This window comes from Megascapheus bottae, chromosome 9, assembly GCF_031878675.1.
Source record: "Megascapheus bottae isolate mThoBot1 chromosome 9, mThoBot2.hap1, whole genome shotgun sequence".
In the NCBI taxonomy this organism is placed as follows: Eukaryota; Metazoa; Chordata; class Mammalia; order Rodentia; family Geomyidae; genus Megascapheus; species Megascapheus bottae.
The window spans coordinates 63,126,110-63,151,701 of NC_143517.1; the positions used below are offsets into that span (position 1 = coordinate 63,126,110).

The 25,592-nt window shown below is 41.1% G+C and overlaps 1 long non-coding RNA gene across 5 annotated transcripts in view; it reads left to right on the forward strand.

The window, feature by feature from the left end:
• LOC150059280 (uncharacterized) overlaps positions 1-25,592 on the forward strand; it is a 205,066-nt gene that overhangs the window by 1,848 nt on the left and 177,626 nt on the right. For 2 of the 5 annotated variants that reach the window (XR_016536632.1, XR_016536630.1), the window contains exons 1-3: positions 23,643-23,706; positions 24,480-24,536; positions 24,980-25,100. The exons of 2 other annotated variants lie outside the window; for them this stretch is intronic. This is a non-coding gene — a long non-coding RNA (uncharacterized LOC150059280). Of the gene's footprint in view, positions 1-23,642; positions 23,707-24,479; positions 24,537-24,979; positions 25,101-25,592 lie in introns of those variants that run through there. One more of the 5 variants, XR_016536631.1, reaches the window with a different exon arrangement.

Consider the following 25,592-nt stretch of genomic DNA (forward strand, 5'->3'; position numbering starts at 1 on the left):
CAAGGATACTTTTGTATCTAGTGCTATTCCTTCCCCCCTCCTCATCCTCCTTCTCCTCCTCTCCCTGCTGTCCCTGAGCTCTTCAGCTCAAGGCTACTACCCTACCCTTGAGCCACAGAGACAAGAGTCTCAGGTCCTTCTGTGCTGGGTTACCGTTTTCTTCTTCATGTGCTAATGAACTCTGTGTGAGTGAATCTTCCCACACCAAGTCCTGTTGGTCCCCGCCATCCTCTTGGTACTAGGGAAGCCCCAGTAACATAAGCTTAGAGCCAATCTCAGTGTTTCCCGTTTCCACTTGGTCTAAGTCCAATAAAGTCTTCCTTGTGTAAGCTCAAAGCCAGCCAACAGGTCACAGCCTTGGTGGGAAAGTTACTATTGCCTCTAGACTTCTGTTGAACTCCTGACTGGCCTTTCTGCCTCATCTTGGGCCTGTCTAGCTCAGATTCCCCACACCTCAGATTCCAGAGGAACACAGTGACAGGTAGAAAAAGGATCATGTCAATACCAGCATTAAAAAGTCCAAGGGACTTCTTAACGCGTTGGGAAAGAGACTAACTTCTCCATTGGCTTTTTATGGTACATTCTCAGCCAGTTTTTTTTGTTGTTGTTGTTTTTGTTTTTGTTTTTTTTTCTGTGTCTCCTACTGCTTCTGCAAGGCCGTTTTGTTCTGTGGATGCTGATAGCTTGTGGCTTCTCGTAAATCCTGAGTTTTGTGCATACAGATTTACCTGCCTAGAATGCTCTATTCTAACCCCCCTACCCTGGTGATGTCACCTTTGCATTCTACATCTGAGGGAGCAGCCCACAGTGTTCCTCTAGTGTAGCTCTTCTGATGCACGTCTTTTCTATTCTCATTTCTTCAAGCAGTTGTGACACAGCCAGATTACCTGGCACATGATAGACATTCCATAATTGTTACTGAATGAATTCATATATTGTCACCTCCATGAAGGGAACAAGAGGTATTATATTTCTTTGGTTCTTTACAAAGTTGTGACAGATATTATACAAGTAGTAAGTAGGTACTTAAAATGAATGGGTAAAGGGGGTAGTAATGAGGTATTACCTATCTAGCATAGATCAGGAACTACACTTCATAATTTCCTTATATTAAGTCAATCCCCAATGGCCTTCTGCCACAGGACTTGCTGCCCACATTCTGCAGATAAGGAAACCAAAGCTTATGGGGGAATGGTAAGGATTGGACCATGGTCTCATTGTTAATTATTTGCGAAGCCAGGTTTTGGCAACTGTTGTGTGAGGTATTTCACTTCTGGAGCTGTGATGTGGTGGTGCTGCCTACAGTGACTGCTTTTACATTTCCTCTTTCCCTGGCCTGTTTTGTTACAACCAAAGGCTTCTGTATTTTATCAGAGAAATCAGTGCTCCACTTCTTCTAACATGAAGAAATATGATTGCATTTCATGTGGTAAAATATGCACAAGTCAGGCTAAGTAGTGGCCATATTCTTCTCTTTTTGTGGAATCATTTATCCATAGTAGGAGTGTAATGATAAGGTTTTAGAATACAAATGTTGAGCACGTAAAGAAGAAATGTTTCAAAGTGGCCTTTTTCCTTCCCTCTCTCCTTTAGTCCTCCACTCAACGCTTTCCTCTCTCCTCCCCTTCCTTGCCATCCTTCCCTCCCTTTCCTGTTTTCTTTTTGAAAATAGGAAAATGTTTTCAAATTTGTAACATCAGTTCTTAATAGAAATCAAAGTTATCTCTTGGCATTTAAAAGACAAGCTTTGAAAAGTGTGTGTGTGTGTGTGTGCAGTCATGCACGTGCTTGCACATGCATGACTACCATTTAGGAGTCATGAAAGAATATTGGGTTTCTGCCACAGGGAATTTCTTGATCCAGGATTACTGAGAGGGCTCTGGAGTTTTCAGGGCTTCAATAATTATAAGTACATTCTTACTTGGTTTGCACTTTCCTATGAGGACAGTCAACAGTTTTACCAGAACAAGAACTTGTGGGGGAAAGTGACAAATGAGGAAGAAGCAGAAATGTGAAGAATTGAAGATTCACATCTGCCCAACTAGACAGACTAGCTCAGTCAGAAGACCACAGTGAATGAACTCTTCTACCCTCATAGCCTCTTAAGACTGATAGGCTGGGGGCCAGGTGTTTGCCCTGGTGGTAGAGTGCTTGCCTAGCATGCACGAAGACCTGGGTTTGATTCCTCAGTACCACATAAAAAGAAAAGGCTGGAAGTGGTTCTGTGACTCAAGTAGTAGAGCGCTAGCCTTGAGAAAGCCCAAGGACAGTGCTCAGGTCCTAAGTTCAAACCACAGAACTGGCAAAAAAAGAAAAAAATAAGACCGATAGGCTGGAACATGTGCACTGTTCACCGAACAGCACCTGGGGGAGGTACTTGCTCGGAAGTTCATGTGAATAGCATCTTCTGGGATGTACACCACTCAGCCTTCATAAACATATACAGCAGTCCAGAGGGACATGTACAAGGCATGTCTCTGTGTATTTTGGCAATTTAAATGACTTAATTATACCTTGGATGATAGTGTTATGTGCATTTTCAAGAGATGATACTTAGAAACACACACACACACACACACACACACACACACAACCAGAATAATGAAATACCAAGTCCTAGTCAATGTTCACTAGTTTTTCGAATATTGATATCAGAAGCAACATCTTCCTTACCACTATTTTCTAAGTTAAAGATGCTTGATAACATCTGACCATGATGAACACCTTGTCCCCAGGGAAATGATTATTGATCGTCGTACCTCTGCAATGTCTGTTCTAGGACCCCTCGCAGCAGGTAGTTGATATGACAGCCATCTGTGTTCAGCAGCCTTCCAGGACTCCCATAATTACCATGGAGTCAGCAGTGGTATTTCATGCTTTCTTATGTCATGATCAGCCATGATCGTGGCTGAGTGAGTTCTCTCTTCTCTTTAGGGATGAGACACAGGGTCCTCCACCTGTAGGCCACACATTTTCCCTGAGGCAAAGCATTCAGTCTTTCTCCTGGCCTGACCATTTGAGCCAAGCTAGAGGCCAATAGATATAATGCACTAACAACTAGAGTTTTGTTAAATTGTACTAACAGCCAGGCTTCCAGGGAAGCTGCAAAAGTCATTCCTGTCAAATGTGCTCAAAATCAACAGCCAAATTGCTCCTGCCAAGCGCTCTGTGGCTATTTAATAAAGTCTTGCACCAATCAGTCCCTTGAAAACTGACGTGCTCCCTTAGTAATTGTGATTATTCTAGCCAGCATCTGAGTAGCTGAAGTGATTATTGGGTGACCACTCTGTGCAAGGTAGTCTGCTGGGTTTTATGGATGGCAGATGCTTAAGCTTCCTAAGGGCTTTGCAAGGTAGGATTATTGTTCCATTATATAGATGAGAATAAATCAGAGCACGTAAACTATCTTAGTGTTACTACAAGGATGATGTAAATGCTCTTAAATAATGTACTTTGCGGGGCAAAAAACTCCTCAAGCCTTGTGAGTGTAAATGGTAATTCCAAATCTGGGGCATTTAAAGCAAGCTTTTTGCTAGAAAATTGTAAACACACACACAAAAATGAAATACACTTACCAAGTAGCTCCTATCAGAAATAAAATTTGGAATTAAAGGGCTTAAAGAATTCTTGCTTCTATTTTGTTTTTGGAAAAGAGCCAAGTCCTAATAAGAATCTCTACAAAAGAGGGACTTGGGGCTGAATCTTCTTTATAGAGGGAAAAGATTATTTTATTTTTGTCTCACATTCTAACTCTCCCCTTGTATTTACCTATTGATGTGGGAATGACAAAGAACTAGAAGACTTGATTTGGAACCTTTTGGTCTTCCTCATCCCTGTTGCCAAGGCTGTTTATTTAGACTTGGGGCAGGTTTATGCCCCAATTATCTCCTTCCTTGCTACCACCTGCAAGAAGCTTGTATGTGTGCTTCACAGTATGGGACAGGTATCACTTGATTTGGTTTACTAAATGATCGACTTAGAATTGGGCTGATTTACTGGTGTATTGTAGTCTGCCCACATAGCTTACCATAGCTAATTGGGCAGATTTCTTCCTAATTTTACATCTGATGACATTCTGCTGGCATCTTGACACTGACCACAAACAATGGGGGGTATTTGCACCACAGTAATTAGTAAATGTTAAAAGTCAGGTCTTTCTCCACCCAGAAGGGCAATTGTTTGCTTGCACATTTTTTCGATAGATTGCATTATTTGCTAAAAAAAATCTGCATTCCTTCACTGTGCACCTATTTTCCCTCTCCTCCTTCCTGTAAGAGGAGCATATCTTTCACCCATTTTAGTGACTTGGTGATGTAAACAGCTTTGGTCAATGAGATGTAGCCAGAAGAATATGTATCAAGCCATTGATGGTAGCTCATGCCTGTAATCCTAGCTACTCAAGAGGCTGAGATCTGAGGACTGTGGTTCAAAGCCAGCTCAGGCACTAAAATCCATGAGATTCTTATTTCCAGTTAACCACCAGAAAATTAGACGTGGTGCTGTGGCTCAAGGAGTAGGGAAGTAGCCTTGAACTAAAGAGGTCAGGGACAATGCCCAGACCCAGAGTTCAAGTCCCACAACTGACAAAACAACAAGAAAGGTGTCATTTTCAAGTAGAGTACATCAGGGAGTTTCATGTTTCTATCACAAAATATTTAAGACAGGCTGGAAGTTTGGCCTAGTGATGGAGTGCTTGCCTAGCATACATGAAGACCCAGGTTTGATTCCTTGGTACCACATACATAGAAAAAAGCTGGAAGTGATACTGTTGCTCAAGTGGTAGAGCTCTAGCCTTGAGAAAAGTCCAAGGACAGTGTAGTGGCAAATATATATATATTTAAGACAAGTAATTATAAAAACAAGAACCTTATTTTGGCTCATAGTTCTGCAGCTTACAGTCCTAGATCAGGTGGCTCATTGCTTTGGGCCCCTACAAGAGCAACCTATCATGGAGGGACTATGGAGTAGAAGCAAACACATTTGCAACATGAGCCAAGAGCAAAGGAAGAAGAGAAAGTGGCAGAGTCCCACACTCCCCTTTAAGAGCGCATACACTTTGGCCTAAGGACTTCCTAAAGGTCTCAGTGCCTCTTGATAGTGACATCCTGGACACCCCATCTTTAATACATGCACCTTTGGGGAACAGGCAACATCAAATAGAGGAAAAAGTGTCCCGTTTTTACTTATTTTCCTCTGTCGGAAGCTAGCATGTCATCGACAGTGTCAGCTTTTTCAATCTGAAAGGTAAGGCAGATGTATTGAAAAATGGCAGCCAATCTGTGAAAGACATCAACATAAGCAGAATAAATCCTACCTCTTTTTAGAGATTTTGGTACTCCAGTATTTCTTACGATAAGCCGACATGCAGCAATCAGCACTTATAATTGAGATGTACAAAACCTGAATTATGTGCCATTCATTCTGGGGCATAGGAAGCAACAGTACTATTGGATGGTAGAAAAAAGGCTCTATCAACTCCTGCTGTCTGTGGCAACACATTTGGCAAAACTGTCATGTGCTATTGCTGGGACACATAATGTATTAAGTGAACTTGTAGCTGTAGGTAAATAGGTTATGAGAAACAGAATGTTACATGTGTAGTTGTTGTTGGCTGAACATAATGAGTGCCAGAAAAGAGAGAGTAGACATGAGAAAAAAAAGTTCTCCCTCTTACAGAGATCAGAGTAGCAAGGGTCCAGGAATTTGAGGAGTAAAGATGAGATAGATTCCGTTTTCCTGACAAAAAAAGACAAAATTGGGACCTTCTTTAAGTGACAAAGGTTGATTAAAATTTATCCTTGTGGTAGTGACCAAATTGAAGGCACAATCCCGCTGAATTGATAAATGTGGTACCAATAAAATCTTATCAGTTGGACTAAATGGCTCAAGGAAAAGAGATTACAAGTATGGTTCTCCTACTGAAGCCAGTAAATTCAGGTTACCTACAATTAAATCCAGAGAGAAAAGTCACCACTAGGGAAGAATTATGCATGTGGCCATTGGCATATGAAGCTGTTTGAAATCAAATAGATTTAAAAAATGAAATTATATTGCCAGAAGAGGCACTGTCTCACATGAAAATAGATTGCACGTGTCTGAGTTTGGACTTGACGTATAGATGCCCAGTTTCATATGGGAATAAAGCTATCAATGGCATGGTTGGATGCCGGGGCCAACCGGCAGCAAACCAGGGTTCGCAGATTGGGGTTCCTGAAATAGGGGACAAGGACTAGGAAGAAAAAGAAGAGAGACAGACACACCGGGTCCGGGATGTCTGCAGTCCAGGCAAAGACTGCCGAGACTGCCGCGTTTATTTTCCACTCCCCCCTCTTCCCTCCTCCTCTCCCAGGGAACCTCCAGGTGTTACATTCATATGGTAATTCTCAGGTCATTTACATAGAATAGGGCCAGAAAGCAGTAAGACAATATAGCCATCGTCTGATGCAAGTCAAGGTACAGTTTGATTCCACTCTGGCTCCCAACAGTTGGAGTCCTCTGCTGGGGAACTGTGACTGCTGCTTTTATTGGCTGTCAGAAGGGTCTTTCCCTATTCTGGAGATCCTTTCATTTAGTCTCATCCTATATGACCTTATGAATCTAGGTTTTGAGCTATTGTAATCCTCTGCTAGGAGAGTCCTAGATGTGTACTAATTATTACAAATGAGGGAAAACCTTGAGCCTATGTTCCTTTGGGTCTGGCTTACTTAATATGATTTTTTCCAAGTCTTTCTATTTCCTTACAAATGGGGCAATGTCATTCTTTCTGATGTCAGCATAGAATTCCATTGTGTATAAATACCACATCTTCTTGATCCAGTCATTTACTGAGGGGCATCTAGGTTGGTTACATATCTTTGCTATGGTAAATAGTGCTGCAGTGAACATCATTGTGGTAGTGGCTTTAGAGCTTTATCTTATGTGATTGTTGTTTTTAATGTACTATGTTATTTCTCGCTCTTTTGTTGCCCTTGGGTTACTCTCATATTGTTATTGTATCTGACTTTGTTACTTGGTATATTGTATATACATATATTTGATTATTTGAAATACTAAAGGGAAGGGGGAAAACAAGATGATTAAGAGCGGAGGAGGGAAATGGGGAAAAAACATGAGAAGGGATAGCAATGTGTGAGAAGTAATGCACCTACTGTATGGTGAATGTAACTGTAACCTCTCTATACATTACAATTTAAAAAAGAAAAGAACTGTCTTTCCCACTAGGACTGATTCTGTGAGTGGCCCCGCAGGAGCCAGGCACATTCTCTAATGTCATGTCTTTGCTACATTGACTCTTGATGAGACCATGTTGTCCAAATATTTGTGGAATCCTTCAACTCCAAGGCTGAAACCCATCCAAGGATCCTCCCTCTCCCCCCGGAAGGATTGGGAATGACAGCTTTAGGAGCATTCTTGATGCATCCTATTTTCATACCTAGCATTCGCAACCCTTACAAATTGTGTTCTTGAGTTTGATGAAGAAAAATGTTGAGCAACATTTACCACTCCTCACAGAGTTTTCAGTAGAAATAATCTTATTTTTTTTTTGTCTGCAAGTGTGGGGTCCTGGTTTTGCTCAGGAAGAGTTGAAGACAGGGGTGGGGAAGGGTGGGGGGACAGAAAAGGCAGACAGAGAAGCAATGTGTTCATCTCTGTTCTGCAAGTTCTGTGAGCTGAGAATTGAAATTTGAAGTGATCTATGGATTGGGACACTAAGGATCTGTTCTCAGCTATGACTTACGAGAGAGATGACAGGATGCACTTGATACTTGATAGCCTGTCATGTGAAGGTATGATCACCTGTGGTTTAAGGTGGTATCCTGTGAGGGATACCAGTGGAAGACACTGGTAGCAGTGTCCTGATACAGCTATGTCACTGATAGAGCTCACTCACTATCTGGGAAGACTGGAGGCAGTGGTGACCCTGGGAGGAGCCACCTCTCTTCGCCTGTAGAGTGTCTTACTGTTCTTCATTTTCAGCTGGTTGGGAATGTTCTTAAAGCTCATCTTCCACATAGGGTTGGGAGTGATTTTTGGAGCAGAATCATATTTTGTCCTTATCTATCTTTCTAGCACCTGGGACAGTTCCAGGTACACAGTAGGTACTCATTTAGCATATGCCTTCCAGACTTTTTAGAAATTTTGGAGAGTGTAAACTGGAAAAAAAATGAAAAGGGATAAGGGCAGGAGTTTAGCTTAGGGGTAGATTGCTTGCCTAGCATGAACAAAGACCTGAGTTAGATTCCTTGGTACCATATACTTAGAAAAATCCAGAAGTGATGCTGTGGCTCAAGTGGTAGAGCTCTAGCCTTTCAAAAGTCCAAGGACAGTGCTCAGACCCTGAGTTCAAGCACGAGAACTGGCCAAAAAAAATGAGAAGGGATGTACCAATTAAACATATTTCGAGTGAATTCTAAATAGCAGGGGGGGTTTCAGACAACTGAGAGTCATGAGGCTGTTTGGGGGGTTTACAAAACTCATATCACTGAGATAGCTGTTGTTTTCTCTTTCTGGGGTAACAAGAGGCATGAGCTAGTTAGGAATAGCTTGTGGTGACTCCTGTATTCTCTCTTTTTTTTTGTTTTCTTTGTCATTATTTTTTATTGTTGCAGTTACATTCATCAGGTAGTGAGTGCATTACTTCTCACACATTGATACCTCTCCTCATGTTTTTATCCCCCATTTCCCTTCATACAACCTCCCAATCATTCTGATATCCCCCCTTTCCTTCCCTATTTGAAATAAACAGAGAAACACACACACACACACACACACACACATATACACACATATATACATACAATACACCAGGTAACAAAGTCTTTGAGAGTAATGAGTTCTCTTTCACAATATTTTTAAATGGAGAAAGTAGATCAATGGTTAAAATATTAATTCCAGCTCTGGACTTGGTTTGTAAAGATCATCTCTTAATTACTTTTCAGCATGACTATCCAGAGATGCTGAGGTAAAGAGACCTGCCTCAGTCTACATCTGTCACACCCACGAATTCCTGGTTTGGAAGCTCTTTTAACTTGAATCTTATTCTGTGATGGAAACCTGCTGATAGATGATTTTGATTTATATGATGACTTTCTGACCTGTCTATATTTTCAGCCTGTGTATTTTTCTACAATATGAGCCGTTGGCATCAAGTCATAAATTATTTTGAAAACAGACTCATTACCTTGTTCCAACATTAACAAAAATGACAAAAGCAGCAGAAACTAAGATTTCAGTATTTTGAAATAGCACAGAATACTGCAAGGGGGCCTAGGCTCTCATCTGGGGTTGCTCAGATATACTGAGGGAAGGTTGAGATTTTGGATCACAGTCTGTCTACTATGTATAGAAAAACCACATGGAAAATGTGGTGAGGGAAACCAGAAGAGATGGAGTCCTGCTGGAAATCTCGGACTCCAGAAGTGATATAAATGTAGTCAGTTTGATATAAGCAGAGCTGAGAGGTCAGAGCAAGATAGCTCCATTGACTATGGGATTCCTGTATGCAGCTGGGCCTAAAGCTATTGCACCCTGGCTTTCCCATTTGTCCATTTATCTGTAAATAGAATACTCTTTCTTTGTTCTTTTGGCTTTACCTAGTTTGGTTTGGAATTCAATCACTTGTAACTAAATACATTGCCTATAATAAAATGCCTTTCAGGGTTACCAATGAGATAAACTGAGATTGTATATATAAAATATTTCTTTATACATACCAAATGTTCAATAAATAAAAAAATTTAAAAATTTGTTACAGTAGGAGAATAAATAGCTCATAATAGGCTACAGAGCAGGGAAGATACAATCTCTCTATATATCATTAGCAATGCTCAATTAGTCAGGTTGTAGGGTGTTCACATCTTGATTCCTTGATAATCAGAAGGCTGAGATCTGAGTTTTTGCAGTTTAAAGCCAGCCTGGGGTAGAGAAATCTATGAGACTTATCTCCAATAAACCACCCAAAAGCTGGAAATGGAGCACTGACTCCAATAGTAGAATTCCAGCCTTAAGTGAAAAGCTAAGGTAGAACACCTTCACCCTAAGTTCAAGTACTAGTGCAGGCACACACACACACACACACACACACACACACACACACACACACACACACACACACACCCCACACACGTCCAATGTTTTCATTTCAGCAGTAGATGATCCTGGATTGAAGCAAGGAAGTATAGATGGCTGGGAGAACTTGGGTTTTGGAACCAAGTGGACTGAGTTTGAAATCCAGTCTTGCCACTCGAATGACATTGCACCAGTTGCCCAACATTCTTAGTTCTGTGTTTACTCATTTATAAATGGGGATCAACACGTAGCATCCTTCTTGACAGCTAGACATTCAGTATATGCTGGCTACTTCCTACCTCGTGGATAACAGGTCCTGCGGACCCTCCTTTCAGATAGGTTTTTACCTGCCAAGTTGGCAGGTATGAAGAGTACGTCCAGAGTGCCTTTCCACATGTAAAGTAATAGTGCCTGGACATATAATAATGCTATTGAAGATTTAAGGGATTTATAGTTTCAAACCTGTGGTGTTAACAGATGTTTTATGGTTTTCACACTGTTTATTATTTCCATAGACTTCATGCAGGTAAGAAAACTTGACTTTCTTTGGAAGAAAAAAAAGAATCATAAACACAGAGAGTATAGCCCCTCTGTTTGAATGCCAGAGACACCTGATTTGGTGACCCTCACTTCTGTCCTCCATCACTAGGTCCTCATTGTTATATCCCCATTAACTCACTGCATTGCCATGGCTCATTTTGTCAGAGTGTCCAGTACCTTAAATGATGCAGTAAGACTAGATGAAGTGATATATATCCCAGTGGTATATGTTTAGGGGAAAGATTTCTTTTCCTTGCTGGCATGACAAGGCATGACAGAGTTTCAAGTCATTGGCTACATCTTAGAACTCTGAGGGAAGCATCCCTTAAGAAGCAGGCTGGTGCCTGTGTCTATGGTGACATCTGTCCAAGTCCCTCTCTTGTCTTTACAGTTATGTTAGGTAGCGGCTTTCCTTGCTTTCATGACAAGCCATTTCTGTAGAATATTTTCCAGAACAAGAGTAGGACAGTCCCAGAGCATAGAGGTGTATCAGAATGGCTGACTGTAGCCCTGAATCTAGTCATCTAGGGTCAGATTCTGTTCCTACCTCAGCCTAACTACGTGGCTCTGGAAAACTTAATTTCTAGCAGGGTGCTGGTGGCTCATGCCAATAATTCTAGCTACTTAAGAGGCTGAGATATGAGATCAAGGTTCAAAATCACCCCGGGCGGGCACTAAGGAATGTGAGGCTCTTATCGCCAATTAAACACTAGAACCGGAAGTGGCACTGTGGCTCAAAGGTTAGGGCTTTGAGCTGAAGAGCTCAGGGACGGCACCCAGGCCCAGAGTTTAAGCCCCCTACAACCTACAACAAAAACAAAAAGCAACCAAAAAAACCCTTAACTTCTTATTGATTTTCTTGTGTATCTGAAAAAAAAAACCCAATAGTAATAATAGAGTTTCTGATATGATATATTAGCATAACATATACCATAGAATAGTTAGTGCATAGTAAATCTCCATAAAACATGACTGGTGATTACAACTGCTTCTGGGTTTAGATAATAAGCTAAGAGTCCATGGACGGATTCTGAACCAATTCCTATTTCTCTTCCTTTCTGTCCTTAACTCTGGATCTCTTTATTATGCTGCATTTTTCTCTTTCTCTTTTCCTGAGCCTTGCTCCTTCTTTTCTTTCCTTAGCTAGCCATAATTAGGATTGATTTATAGCTTTATTTGTTACATTTTAAAGTACGTAATTTTACATTTCCTCTTTTTTTAATTTAAGGAGTCAACGAGTAGAGCATTTTATATTTCCTTCAATAAAGAAAGAACATTTTGATTTGCTTTTTATATGTTCCCATTAAATTTCATCTGCTTGGCTTTGGTCCAGTGTTCCACCCCGTCAGAATCATTTTAAATCTTGACACTCAGTTATTGGCTCTGCCTTTCTTTCTGACTTTTTTTCATCTGCCTTTTAAGCCTTCACAAAGTTTTTGACAAAGCCTGTAATTTAGAGCCACGCTATTGGCTTTCAGTTGAGGTGTACATTCTGGAAAACTCTAAATCAATGCTTCCCAAACTTCCATGAATATGAGTATCCCCCAGAGAGCTTGGTCAAACCCAGAGTGAATCCCGGCTCCTCACTTGAGATTCCCTCAAGGATGTCTGGAGTGGGCAGAAAGCATTTGTGTTTCTAAAAAGTTTCTAAAGGGTGCGTCCACAGGCAGGTGGTTTGGGGCTCACGCCGAGGTTTCAGAACCTAATCTCCTTTTTTTCTTTTCATACATGACATTTGATTTCCTATTAATGATATCCAAAATAGCTGCTTGAACCCCAGCGATCATGGCTATACTCAAACCAAGAAGCAGAAGAAAGGGGAAAGGACGTCTTTCTTCTTCTTTTTTTTAATCAGTCATGGGGCTTGGGGCTTGAACTCTAGGCCTGGGTACTGTCCCTGAGCTCTTTAGCTCCAAGGCTAGTAGCACTCTACCACTTGAGCCACAGCACCACTTTTGGTTTTCTGGTGGTTAATTGGAGGTAAAGAGTGTCTGGGGAGGGGGGAAGCTTTGAACCATGATCCTCAGATCTCAGCCTCTTGAGTAGCTAGGATTACAGGCATGTGCCACTGGTGCCCAACTGTCTTCACTCTTTAAAGTATATCTGAGGAGCTGCATATGGCACTTCTACTTTCCATTCTTGGCCACAAATCACACAGTAGCTGCAAAGAAATTTGGGAAGTCATGTGTTCAGCTAAAAAGAAGGAAATGGAAAATGTCTTATTGATGTTCATTATTATTTTCAGTGTTGTTAAAATGGACATTTCCTCAACTTTGTGGATGGGATTTTGCAATTCAAACTCCACTGTGTGCTAGGAAATTAATATGAAAAACTCACAGTTTCAAATTCCAGTCTTCTGTCTATGGTAAATAATGTTTCTTCACAGTTCTGGAAATGTAGTCTTAGAAGGTGATTTTCCTGGGATCCCATAGTATATTAAGATAGATTCCTTGAGATGCCCCAAACTCAACCCGGCCAAAGCTCTACCTCTTTATGCATTGTTCCATACCGAGCAATTGCACACACGTCCTTAGGATGAGCCTTGAATCAATCAACTGCGGCTGTACAATAGGTGACCATGAAAGTCCTACTTAGAGATGTTTATTTTACTTCCTGTCAGTGGGTCTGTAGGAGTCAGCCTGTTATAAGCAGATGGATCTGGGTCTCCTCCCTGATTCTCCTAGCGCCACTTGGACCTGAAGGCTCACCAGAGTACAGCCTGCACATTTCACTGCTACATCTATCACCCTGACTGCAGCAAAGCACAGGCCATAACCAAAGCTAAGCAGTGCTCTTGTTACAGGAGTGAGCAAGCACCATGAATGTATTCTAGTGTAAATCAAGCCCCAGGCAGCTGAAGAGAAACAGTAGCACAATAGTTATGAATCAGGGGCCGAGAGTTCCTGTCCCAGATCTACTCTTTACAATTTGTGTGACTGTGCAAATTATTAGTTCTTTTGGGGCCTCATATATATTCTGGGGAATCTCTAAGGTCTATTCAGGCTTTATCTTAAGAAGCTGTGGCTTAAAAAACAAATCAAGACCTCACAAATTTCTAGTTTCTTTGGGCTGTAGCTTAACCATTGGGCTAATGTTCATGGCTACATAAAAGATCCACCTGGAGCACAGTGAAGCTGGTCCTGCTGGTCACAGGAAGGTCTTGGAAAAGAAGCCACTGAGAAGCCATTGGTGTTATGACCTTCTGCTGACAGCAGCTGAATCCTGGCTGCGCCTCTGTTTAAACAGGTGAGCTCTAATTTTGGTGATTTATGATAATGCCTCCACGTTGCAGGTAAACATGCCACGGTTTATTTTGCAGAATTAATGAAGTCTGATTAATCTCTAGTTCCCAGCAGATTCTGTTCTGAGAAATGGAGCGAGACTGCCAGCCTTTGCTTTGAATTATAGAGGAAAAAGACTCATGCATGGAAATGGTCTAGAATACTCACAGTCTGGTCTTTTTAATCCTGTGTGGATTCTCTGAATGGATTCTATGCCACTAGACCAGGTGAATGCTAATCAGGACGAGGCCTTTCTACCAACAGGATTTGGGGTACAATGGTCCTGCTGAAGACAATTGAGCTTTATGTGTGTCAGGCAGGCCACCATCCCCTTCACATGCACTAGCTCAATAACTGGAAAAAGCATCCAATCTTATTCTCATTACTGACAAGCTGTGTGACTTTGTGTTGAGCAGACATTATTGATGTTTTTTCTGCACACTCCACTACTTAGCTTCTCTCTTCATATGAGTTCCACAGCACAGACAGTTCTAGTAGGCTACCTTGCTTCAGTTACTAGGAGAGACACATATGTTAGCAACAGATTATATTGAAAATAAAACCCATTGAGCTCTAAATTGTTGCCTGAAGGACAAGAATGTGGTGGTGGAGGGGGTTTTGGATCTCAAAAAGAATTGAAAATCATAGCCAGGCGCTAGTGGTTCACACCTGTAGTCCTAGCTACTTGGAAAGCTGAGATCTGAGGATCACAATTCGTAGCCAGGCCAGGCAGAAAAGTCTGTAAGATTCTTTAAAAAAATTTTATTTGGGGGCTGGGAGTTTGGCCTAGTGGTAGAGTGCTTGCCTAGCATGCATGAAGACCCGGGACCCAGGTTTGATCCCTCAGTACCATATACATAGAAAATAGCCAGAAGTGGTGCTGAGGTTCAAGTGGTAGAGCTCTAGCCTTGAGAAAAGTCCAAGGACAGTGCTCAGGCCCTGAGCTCAAGCCCCGGACTGCTCCCCCCCAAAAAAAATTTATTTGTAAGATTCTTATCTCTAATTAACAACCAACCAACCAGCCAACCAACCAACCAACCAACAAAAAACTGGAAATGGAGTTGTAGCTCAAGCTACCATGCTAACCTTGAGCAAGAAAAGCTCAGGGATAGTGCCCAAGGGCCAGCACACACACACACACGTGCACACACACACACGTGCACACACACACACACACGTGCGGACACAGATTAGAGATCAGAAGGTTCATTGTAGAGGTCTGTGTTCACATACATGAGTGAGATGGAAATAGTAATAGTTGTGGTATCATGGAAAGAATGTAGTTATAGCCATCAGAAAATCTGCATTCAAATCGATTCTGCAGGCATGTTTGGGTGAAAGTTGGTAAACTTCTGGAGTCTCAGTTTCCTCCTCTGTGAAGTGGGAATGATAATGGCGTCAGCCTTTTACAGAGATCCTAGGATATAAAAGCTGTCAGTTATCTCTATTCCACAGATGGAGAAATTGAAGAGAGAAATACAGCAAGGATTCCACAAGTGGGGGTCCCCCAGTTGTACTTCAGACTCTTTGTGCACCACTCTGCTGCTACCCACCACATTAGTTTTTGCTTCTTCCCTTAAGGTGGGCATCTGACCCCACCCCAGGACTTTGGCCCTTATTGTTCCTCTTCTACTTCTACTACATCTTCATGTTCTTCAAGAACTGGCTTTTCTGGCCATGTAGGCCCCATACAAATGCTACTTTCTGGGGCTGGGAGTTTGGCCTAGTGGTAGAGTGCTTGCCTAGCATGCATGAAGACCCAGGTTTAATTCCTTGGTACCACATACATAGAAAAAGCTAGAAGTGGTGCTGAGGCTCAAATGGTAGAGCTCTAGCCTTAAGTGGTAGAGCTCTAGCCTTGAGAAAGTCTGAGGACAGTGCACAGGCCCTGAGCTCAAGTCCAGGACTGTCAAAACAAGAAGAAAAACAAATACTACTTCCTCAGACACATTCCTGTAGACGTGCCCCCAGGCTGTATACTGCTCAACACCCTATTATATGTCTGCATGGCACTTACCACTTCTGGTGACTGTCCTACTTATTGGTTACTTGTACATTAACTCCCACTGTTATCTTTTTAAAAATAAAGTTCTACATGTCTCATTTTCTTCTACATTGTCAATGCCAAATATAGGATTTGGTGTAGGAAAGGTACACACAATTTTTTTTTTCTGAATGAATGTGCATGGGTGGATTTAACTTAATATTTTAATGACTTTATAGCATGCTAAATGGGCATGCTATAATTCACCTAATCAGATTGTTAGAGATGGACACTCAGTTTGTTTTCTTTTCTGCTTTTACATTTATTTATTTACTCTAGCAAACAGATGGGTTTAGTCTGTGTGTACTTATTTGGTTCTATCCATAGAGCAAATCCTTACAGTGGGATTACAGGCTTAAAGGGCATGGGTATTTGAAAATTGTGATAGGTATTCTTAAAGTTTCCTATAAGTCTGTTTATGCCTCTACTATCCAGAGTCCTGTCTGAGTCCTTGCAAAGAATGTACTATTGCTGAGAAGCTGTTTTTGCCTTCCAGCCGCATCTCCAAGTGCACCATCCATCTCTTCATTACCCAAAGACAGGTTGTGTTTATAGGAATAGCATCTCTGCTCTCTTTCTAAGTGCTCCAAATGCTTTCTTCACTCAATCTGTGGAGTGTTCTGTAGCTGATTGTGGCAAAAATGGCATTAAAACACATGGCAATGCCTGTAATTTGAATTATTGTTTAGGAAATAGTCACTGTCTTCTAATCTCATAGAAGGAAAGAGCTTTCTCTTCTACCTGACTTTGGCCTTGGCCATGGCTTTCTCTAATAGCTGTTAGTAGATGTGATATGTGAGGAGGATTAAAGTATGAGAGTATGATTAGGCTGGCTTTTATGCATCTGGCCTTTGACATGAGAACGACAGCTTTCTTTACCCACTAGACCAAGAAGAATGAACAACATGTGGCATATAACTGGACCCAAATTTTATTTGGAACTAAATCTACAAGGGTTTAGACTAAATCATCTGAACTGCAGGTGTCCTGTCGATATGTGTGACAGATTTTTGTTTTTATTGGTTGCACAACAAATACTGATCCATACAAATTTCTGCTCTGTTTTGCAGCGCCTGATGCTTCTTGTCAGACATCCCCAGGCAGTGGTAGTAGAGAGTATGTGGGTGCATTTGCGTTTGCTTTTGTGTGGGTGTCTTTCAATAGTGTATAGGACTAAATGGGTCCCAGGTGAGGTGAAAGAGTGGATGTATTGCTGGGATAGTAAGAACAAAGATGCCGAAGGAGTGAGATAAGCCTGTTTTAGGGATAGTAGGCAAACCATAGAGTACTTGATAGTATTGGAAGGCAGGTTTTGAGTTAGGAAACAGGAATCCAGTAAGCTAGAGTTAGAATTAATTCTTTTACTAGCTAGCTACTTAAAAATGTAAGGCAAAGGTGTAATTACACGCCAGTCATCATAAACTACAAGACATTGACATTGTAAGATCTAGTATACAGCAAAGAGCTTAACATGGAGTGGACTGTCAGATAGAAGGCTGGCAGGAAACTTCAGTCTTGATTCTGTTGTTTCCATTTAGAGCATGATTATTCATTAAGCTGTGTTAAATATAGTGCCAGGCTGTATTTTGCTCCTTTGATATGGATTGCAGTGCTCAAGAGTCATCCCAGTGTGCCCTCATGTTTATGTAATTTTAGGTTAAATATACAATTATTTTGTTTTTGGTATTTCATCTAATCAATTATGCTCACATTCACATATTCATTTAAAAATATTTAGCATCATGCGGAATCATGTGGTTTGAATTCTAGGTGTGCCACTTACTGATTTGGTAACTTTGTCACTTTACTTCGATGAGGCTCAAGTTCTCCATTTGAAAACAGAGTGAATAAAAATTTACCATGTTACATTGCTATGGTTAATTCATAAAGAGCATAGTCAGAATGTGATAAATGGTGTGTATTACCTACCAGTTAAATATTCATTAAGAAGAAGGGGCTGGGAGTTTTGCCTAGTGGTAGAGTGCTTGCCTAGCATGCATGAAGACCCAGGTTCAATTCCTCAGCACCGCATATATAGAAAATGCTGAAAATGGTGCTGTGACTCAAGTGGTAGAGCTCTATGCTTGAGAAAGCCCAAGACCATTGCTTAGGACCTGAGTTCAAGCCTTGGGACTGGCAAAAAATAAAAAAGAATAGGCAACTATTAAGTCTGGTACTGGGCACAGTGAAGGGGATGGTCCTTAATAATCTCAAAGCCCAGGACAAGCTAGCCAACGCTGGCCCAATGTAGTAAATAAGAGGTGCAGGAGAGACTCCACACAGGAAAGTGGCCCCTTCTTTTCTGCCTGCTGGTACTAGTGGGATGTCCACATGTAAGAGCATTCCACCTTGCTGTGAAGTCTTATAAATTCCTTGAAAGTAACTAAGGTTGGCAATGGATCCTCACTGGATAATTTTTTCCTTCTGTGGGATTCTGTACATATTCTGGATACAAGTGGATCTACTCAAGCTATTGATAATTCCTTCTTTTTTTTAATACAGACATTCAGCTAATGGGATTTTCATATGTACACCTCAAAGGCAAAGGGGATTCTTTGTTTCCTTCCCCAGCTCTTTTCTTCCTTTAAGCAAGGAATGAGCATTCTTTGTTCAGGCATGACATATGGATTAGGCTGGGTTATCAGTGCCACTGTGTGGGTTTATGGTTTGTTGAAGGGCATAGACCAGGTTCCTAGTCTCTTTCCACTTCCCTTTTGCCAAGGCTGCTGATTGAGTAACCCATGCTCTCCTGACCCTCTGAGATCATCTCTTCTTTCTCCGTGGTCAGTGTGGTGTGATGGAACTTCTTGAAATGAGAGAACTGGTTTGCACCTGCCCATTCTCTCTGTCAGCCTCTAGTCATGTTTGGTGTGACTACTGGGAGGGAGTGAAGCTTTGTGTTTTTAATTTTATCTAATTTTAATTTATTTAAGGTTAGAAATTGATCTCATGCAGCTAGTACCTACTATATTAGACAGCACAGCCATGCCCAATAAAAGAGAATAGTAGACATTGTTTTTCATACACCTTACTATTTCCATTATAGAATCAGTACTTAAGTAAGCTGTTTTTAACATTAGGCCAACTCCATATTTTTATTTTTCATTTCTTTTTTTTTTTCCAGTCTTGGGGCTTGAACTTGGGGCCTGGTGCGCCCACTGTCCTTGGACTTTTTCAAGGCTAGAGCTCTACCATTTGAACCACAGCACCACTTCCAACCTTTTCCATGTATGTGGTACTGAGGAATCAAACTTGGGTCTTCATGCATGCGAAACAAGCACTCTACCACTAGGACGAACTTTCTGCCTCTTTAATTAATTTATCAGGGAATGTTGAAATCAGGTGTTAGTTATTGGCCTGTAAAAAGAGATTTTATTTTCTTTATGGTCACTCTTCCTGATAGGCCAATCCCGCAGGACCTGTGGTGAGGAGGGATAAATGCTGGCATTCCTACATGCTTCAGAAATACTACATTTGTAACCTGGTCTTGGGTCCCAGCCGAGATTTGAATATGCTTACAGGATGTCCCTTTTGCCCTATGTTGAGTTTGGATTTTTTTCCCCCCAATCTTGCATATTTTTTGGCAGTCCTGGTGCTTTAACTCAGGTCTTATGCACAGTCCTTGGGCTTGCTCAAGGCTAGAGCTCTACCACTTGAGCCCACAGCACCACTTCTGGCCTTTTCTGTGTATGTGGTACCAAGGAATCAAACCAAGGACTTTATGCATGCTAGGCAAGCATTCTACCACTGGGCCACAATTCCGGCTCCATCTTGCATTTTTTTTCAACTTTTTGTTGCAACAGAATGTATCAGTTTGAATGTAGAAAATATTAACAATTTTATTTAAAATATAGAATGTAGAAAATGTTAACAATTTTATTTAAAATATAGAAGAAATATTATAATTTGGTTATCAAAAAAGGAAAAACACTTGACATTTTGTGCTTTTGAAATCCTATATTTTATTACTCCAAGTTCCAATAGGAAACAAGTGGTGCTTTCCATTCCAGACCATTCTGTGTCACTCCAAGGGTAAGAATCCTTCCTTTCCACTGATTAGAGAGACTGCCCCAGTGGAAACTGGGCTCTTTGTTTCATAAGTCAATTAGCGAGTACATTGCTTGTTGGACAATGTCATCCCTTCCTTTGATCTCTCTCCAGTTTTTCCCTCTCATTCTTTCATCCAAATTTGTTGTAAAAATTTTCCTGAGAAGTACAGCCTCAACTCTAGACACTGCTTTCTTGGATACTCCCTAGCACCTGTTATGCCCTATGATGCGATTTCTTTTATAAAATGACTAACATTGTTTACTGTTTATTTCCTCTTTTATATGTAGGGTAGGGATCTTGCTTTTACTTCTTACCTCTGTATTGCCAGTGTGGAGAGCAGAGCCTCAAGGGTCTGTGAACAAACAGGAGGATGGCATATTCGCAGCCTTGCTGCATTCTGTACTTTGTCTGGAACCTCTCTCCATCTGTTTGGATCTCCACAAGCTAGTCCTGGCTTTGCTGCTACCCAGTTGAGCCAGGCTGCTAAATGCCTCCAGACTTGCCTCTTTACCTGTGGAATGTAGACAAATGATAGCTACTGTGCACAGTGCTGTAAGAACTGAATGCCATCAGGCGTAAGCGATATCTAACAAAGTGCTCCATATATTGAGATAAATGTGATCATAACATTTATCACAGCTTGCTTTCAAATAGATATACTCTGTATGTCACCCTTCCTTTGACTGTTGGCTGTTTGAAGGGCATGCATTAGTTTTTTCTTCTGTTTTTCATATTTTGTCCTTTTCATCTTTAAACAGTCAGCCTAAAGCTGAGTCATGAACATGATTAAGAAATCTTTTTTTTTTGTTTGTTTTTGTTTTTGCCAGTCTTAGGGACTGAACTCAGGGCCTGAACACTGTCCTTGGTCTTCCTCAAGGCTAGAGCTCTGGCTCTTGAGCCACAGCACCACTTCTGGCTTTTCTATGTATGTGATACGAAGGAATTGAACCTGGGTCTTTGTGCATGCTAGGCAAGCACTATACCACTAGGCCAAACTCCCAGCCCATGATTAGGAAATCATTACTTGGCTGAGATGATATAGACCATAGCCCCAATGGGTAGAGATAGAATTGAAATAGGGTAGAAACAATTCACAGAGGACAAGGCAAAACAACCTAATAATAGTATATTTCTTTAGAAAACTCTAGGGGACAGATTTACAGTGGAATTCAGCCAAGAAAAGGAAGGGCATCCTGACACCTTATAAACCATGGATAGGTCTTGAGGAGGTGATACTCAGTGAAATAAGGTAGTCATGAGTGGCAAATACTGTCCTGGATCTACTCACAATAGGCCCCTACACACACACACACACACACACACACACACACACACACACACACACACGCACACACACATGAATTACTCAGACAAAAAAAAAGAAATTGGGGGCCGGGAGTTTGGCCTAGTGGTTAAAGTGCTTGCCTAGCATGCATGAGGACCCGGGTTCAATTCCTCGGTACCACATACATAGAAATAAGCCGGAAGTGGTGCTGAGGCTCAAGTGGTAGAGCTCTAGCCTTGAGAAAGTCCAAGGACAGTGCTCAGGCCTTGAGCTCAAGCCCAGGACTGGCAAAAAAAAAAAAGAAATTGTATTATTTTGGGGGCATGAATGGAATGAGAGATTGTGTTGTTAAAATAAGCCAGACTGAGAAAAATAAATATCACAAACTCTTTCATAGGTAGAATGGAATCTAGAGCGTGAATGATAGGGACGTAAAACAGGTGCTGTTTATAAGTGGGTACCAGAAGATGGTAAAGGGAGAGGATGTCAAGGCGTAAACATGGTTGAAGTATTTTACACACACGTATGAAAATAGAACAGTGAATGTTACTAGAATTCTTTCAAGGAGTGGGAATAGGGTCTAAGAGGAAATGAAAGTAGGTACCGTTGATTGGAAGACATTGAAGGAATGTACAGAAATATAAAAATGAAAACCCTTTGTATAACTAACATACACTAAGGAGGAAATGAAGAATGGGGAGCTTATCTCTACACTGCATTCCTTATAGAGCTTTTTTCTTTGTAAATATACTTAAATGCCAATATACTTAAATGCCTTACATTCCCTAAAGGGACTGTTTTCAGGACATGCAAACACTAGACTACATCATCTGAAGGAACTGTTTATTTGATTGAAAAGGCAAAAAAAGAGTTTGGTGGTAAGCGTTTGGAGGCTGCCAGGACTTCATCCTGATCTGGAGGAAACACAGAGCTTCCTTCGATGGGCAGTTCCACTTCCTTCTGAAGTGTTTTGTAGGGTTGGTACTGTGATATTTTTGAATTTGTGCCCCACACCTTTTACAGTACCTGATAGGAGTAAGACATTTCATGTCAAGTCAGTAATGTATCACTTAATGTTTATTAACAAATAACCTTCTTTACATTTGTTTTCATGTAGTAACATTCAGACTTACAGGAGGAACCTGAGCATGCTATTGAGCAGCAGGAGATGACCAGCAGTGGGTTGGAAGCATCATGTGAGGGTCAATAATACCCTGGGAATTCTGATCCCTGGTCAGATATTGGAATCCTCTGGTGAAGAGAGTCGTGTCTGTAGCTCTAATTTCTGGCCAAGTTCTGTTCTCTGCTAGTTGAGTGATCTAGTACAAATCAAATCAGTCTCTCTCCCTCCCTCCCTCTCTCTCTCTCTCTCTCTCTCTCTCTCTCTCTCTCTCTCTCTCTCTCTCTCTCTCTCTCATCTGTCTGTCTGTCTACCTCAGCTTTCTTATCTATAACTTCAGAGCATTAGTTTTCAATGAGTTGTTTTGTTTTTTGTTTTTGTTTTTTTTTTTGGTGGTCATGGGGCTTAAAGTCTGGGCCTAGGCGCTGTCCCTGAGCTCATCAGTTCAAGCCTACTGCCCTATCCCTTGAGCCACAGCCACACTTTCCATTTTCTAGTGATTAATTCTTTAGTGCCAGGGCTGGCTTTGAACCTCGATCCTGAGTAGCTAGGATTACAGGCATGAATCACCATGCCTGGCTCTGCAATGAGGCATTCTAATCTTTTGAAATTAGTAACCCATTGGAAAGACTGATCTCTCTCTTTCTAGGAAAGTGCTTTTATGCCCAAAACTTGCATGGCATTTCAATAAATTCCTGATATCTCTTCTGTTGGTTAGGATTCTTTAGGTCATAGTGAAAAACCCAGCTGAAATTGGCATATACCCCAAAGCCTGTAGTGTTTCAGGTTCCTCAAAAGTAATGCAGTAGATATAGTCTTAGCTAGACTGGGACCAGGAGCTAAGAGGATGCCAGAGGAGCTTTGTTCTGTTCTCTGAGTTCTTTGTTTTCTTTGCAGGAAGGAACCCAAAGGGATGGTAGAGGTGACCGTTGGCAACACTAGCTGACATTTTACTAGCTGAAGAGCCCCAAATAAAAAGGTTCAGCTTTCTTTCATGGTTCTGTTAAAAAAGTTTGGCTGATCCTCACACAGTCCATAGACAGTGGAGAGTGAATGCTCAGCCTTCGTCTGTAACATGTGATGGACTTAAGTCACATGAACAGTATACCAGGAGTGGTAACTCAGAAGAAAATTAGGATACGTCACAATGGATGCTGGGAATGTAATGACAATAGACATCTCTAGGCTTTATTGGGAGACAGTAGAACCTTTAATAGATTGGACCTATGGGGAGGCCTGTAGGTCTTGGGGGCAGTACCATTAAAGGAGATTATAGAGTTCAGGCCTCTATCTTCCTCTTTTGTTCTTTGGCCACAAGGTGAGAAAGTCTACCTAATCCTCCCAGCTATTCCCATTTGGCATCCCCATTCAAGACCCAAGGGTAATGGATCTGCCGTGGCATGGAAACACTAAAGCTAGGAACCAAAGGAACCTTTTCTGAGTGTGTGTCTCAAGTATTTGCTATAGTTATAGGAAACTGATGAACGCATCTGTCTTAATTTGAAGCAGGGCATATATAGGTGTGTGGCACCACATACTTAAAACTTTAAGCTTTTCTCTACCTTAAGAATTTACTATGATACATAAGCATAGTGCTTTATGAATCAAATTTGAAAGTTATTCACATATATAGAGAACATATATAATATTTATATAGTATTTTATAATTTGTTGTAAGAAAGGCTCCTGATTTTTCTTGTGTCTAATTTTGCATTCCTCCCCCTCTTGGAGTGCCAGTTGTGTGCTACATCTGTCAGCCCCATGTGTTTGGATGGCAATAATGAAGCTTAGAGAGACTTGGCAAAACACCCACACCAGCCCAGGAGGCTGAGCTTCCCAATTCCACATACAGTGATGTTTCCATGAGCATACTACCTGATATTGTGTGGTATCTCTCTCTCTCTCTCTCTCTCTCTCTCTCTCTCTCTCTCTCTCTGTCTCTCTTTCTCTCTCTTTATATATATACATATACATATACATTTATATACATGTATATACACACATACGCATACACATATACACATTTGATTTGAGATCTTTGCCCAGTGGAATACTGTCAATCAAACGAATAGTTCTGCCTTGATCATTTAGGTTAATTGTTTCCCTGGTGTCAATGGCCTGAGAAAGAGCCCGTTATCTGATGAAACGGTAGGTATTTTTTTTTTATCTGTTTAAAGTTGATCATTTTATTTTAAGAAATGAATGCCTTTAGTGAGTTTTGCCTGTTTCCTAGGTCTGTACTTAGCTAGTTCATGTTATCCCCCTTACCAAGGATGTGAACCACAGCTTGGGAAGACTTGTGTGCAATCTGAGTGTGACAATTGTGGTCATGGTCAGGAAATCCTCAGGGGATTAGCAGGAGGGGGGATGGTTGTTGGGTTCCCTGGAGCATCTTGGGTTTCTGAAATGTTAAGACTGGTCTTAACATAGATGACCTGTCTATAAAAGAATGAAATGTCCGAGACGTAATTTTTGGATATAATATTGGTTTGAAATCTCAAGTAATTTATCAAATCCAGGACCTTTAGATTCGATGGAATACATTAAAAGATGATTTTATGTACTAAATATTTACTGCCTAACTTCCATAGATATTTGGAGGATGAATTAGAAGAGTGAACAAAAGTTGCCTTTTTAATGTCTTCAGGAAGGAAAGCAGTAAAAGGAACAATCTGGGAATAGGTGGTAATTAACTTTATAACCCACAATGAAGTAAGTACAAAGACTCTGTGTGTGTGTGTGTGTGTGTGTGTGTGTGTGTGTGTGTGTGTGTGTGTGTATCAGCAATGATTTCTCTAAATTTGTTGTCTTGGTCCGAATCCCAGCTCCAGTACCCCTTCCTTAGTGTCAGAGGCAAGTCTGGGCAGGGTCACAGAAGAGGAGAGAGACTCTGTTGTTTATTAGTTCAGCTTACATTTTGGTTGAAGGAACACAGCTCAGATAGATCCAGTGATCCCACTCAGCAGTCCCCTTCTAACTGTACTCTTAGCCTCTCTCGGTCTGTGGGGTTCTTCCTCTTTAAAGACCTCTTTCTGTCTGGTGATAAAATGTCTGATGATAGACTAAAACTCACACAGGCTAATGTTTCCTTAGGAAACAGAGGCCTATGCTTTGAATGCATTTGACCAATTATTTTATTTTGTTTTATTTATAAATTGTCATTGTGATTACTGATATCTGGCTGCAAGTCATATCCTGCTTACC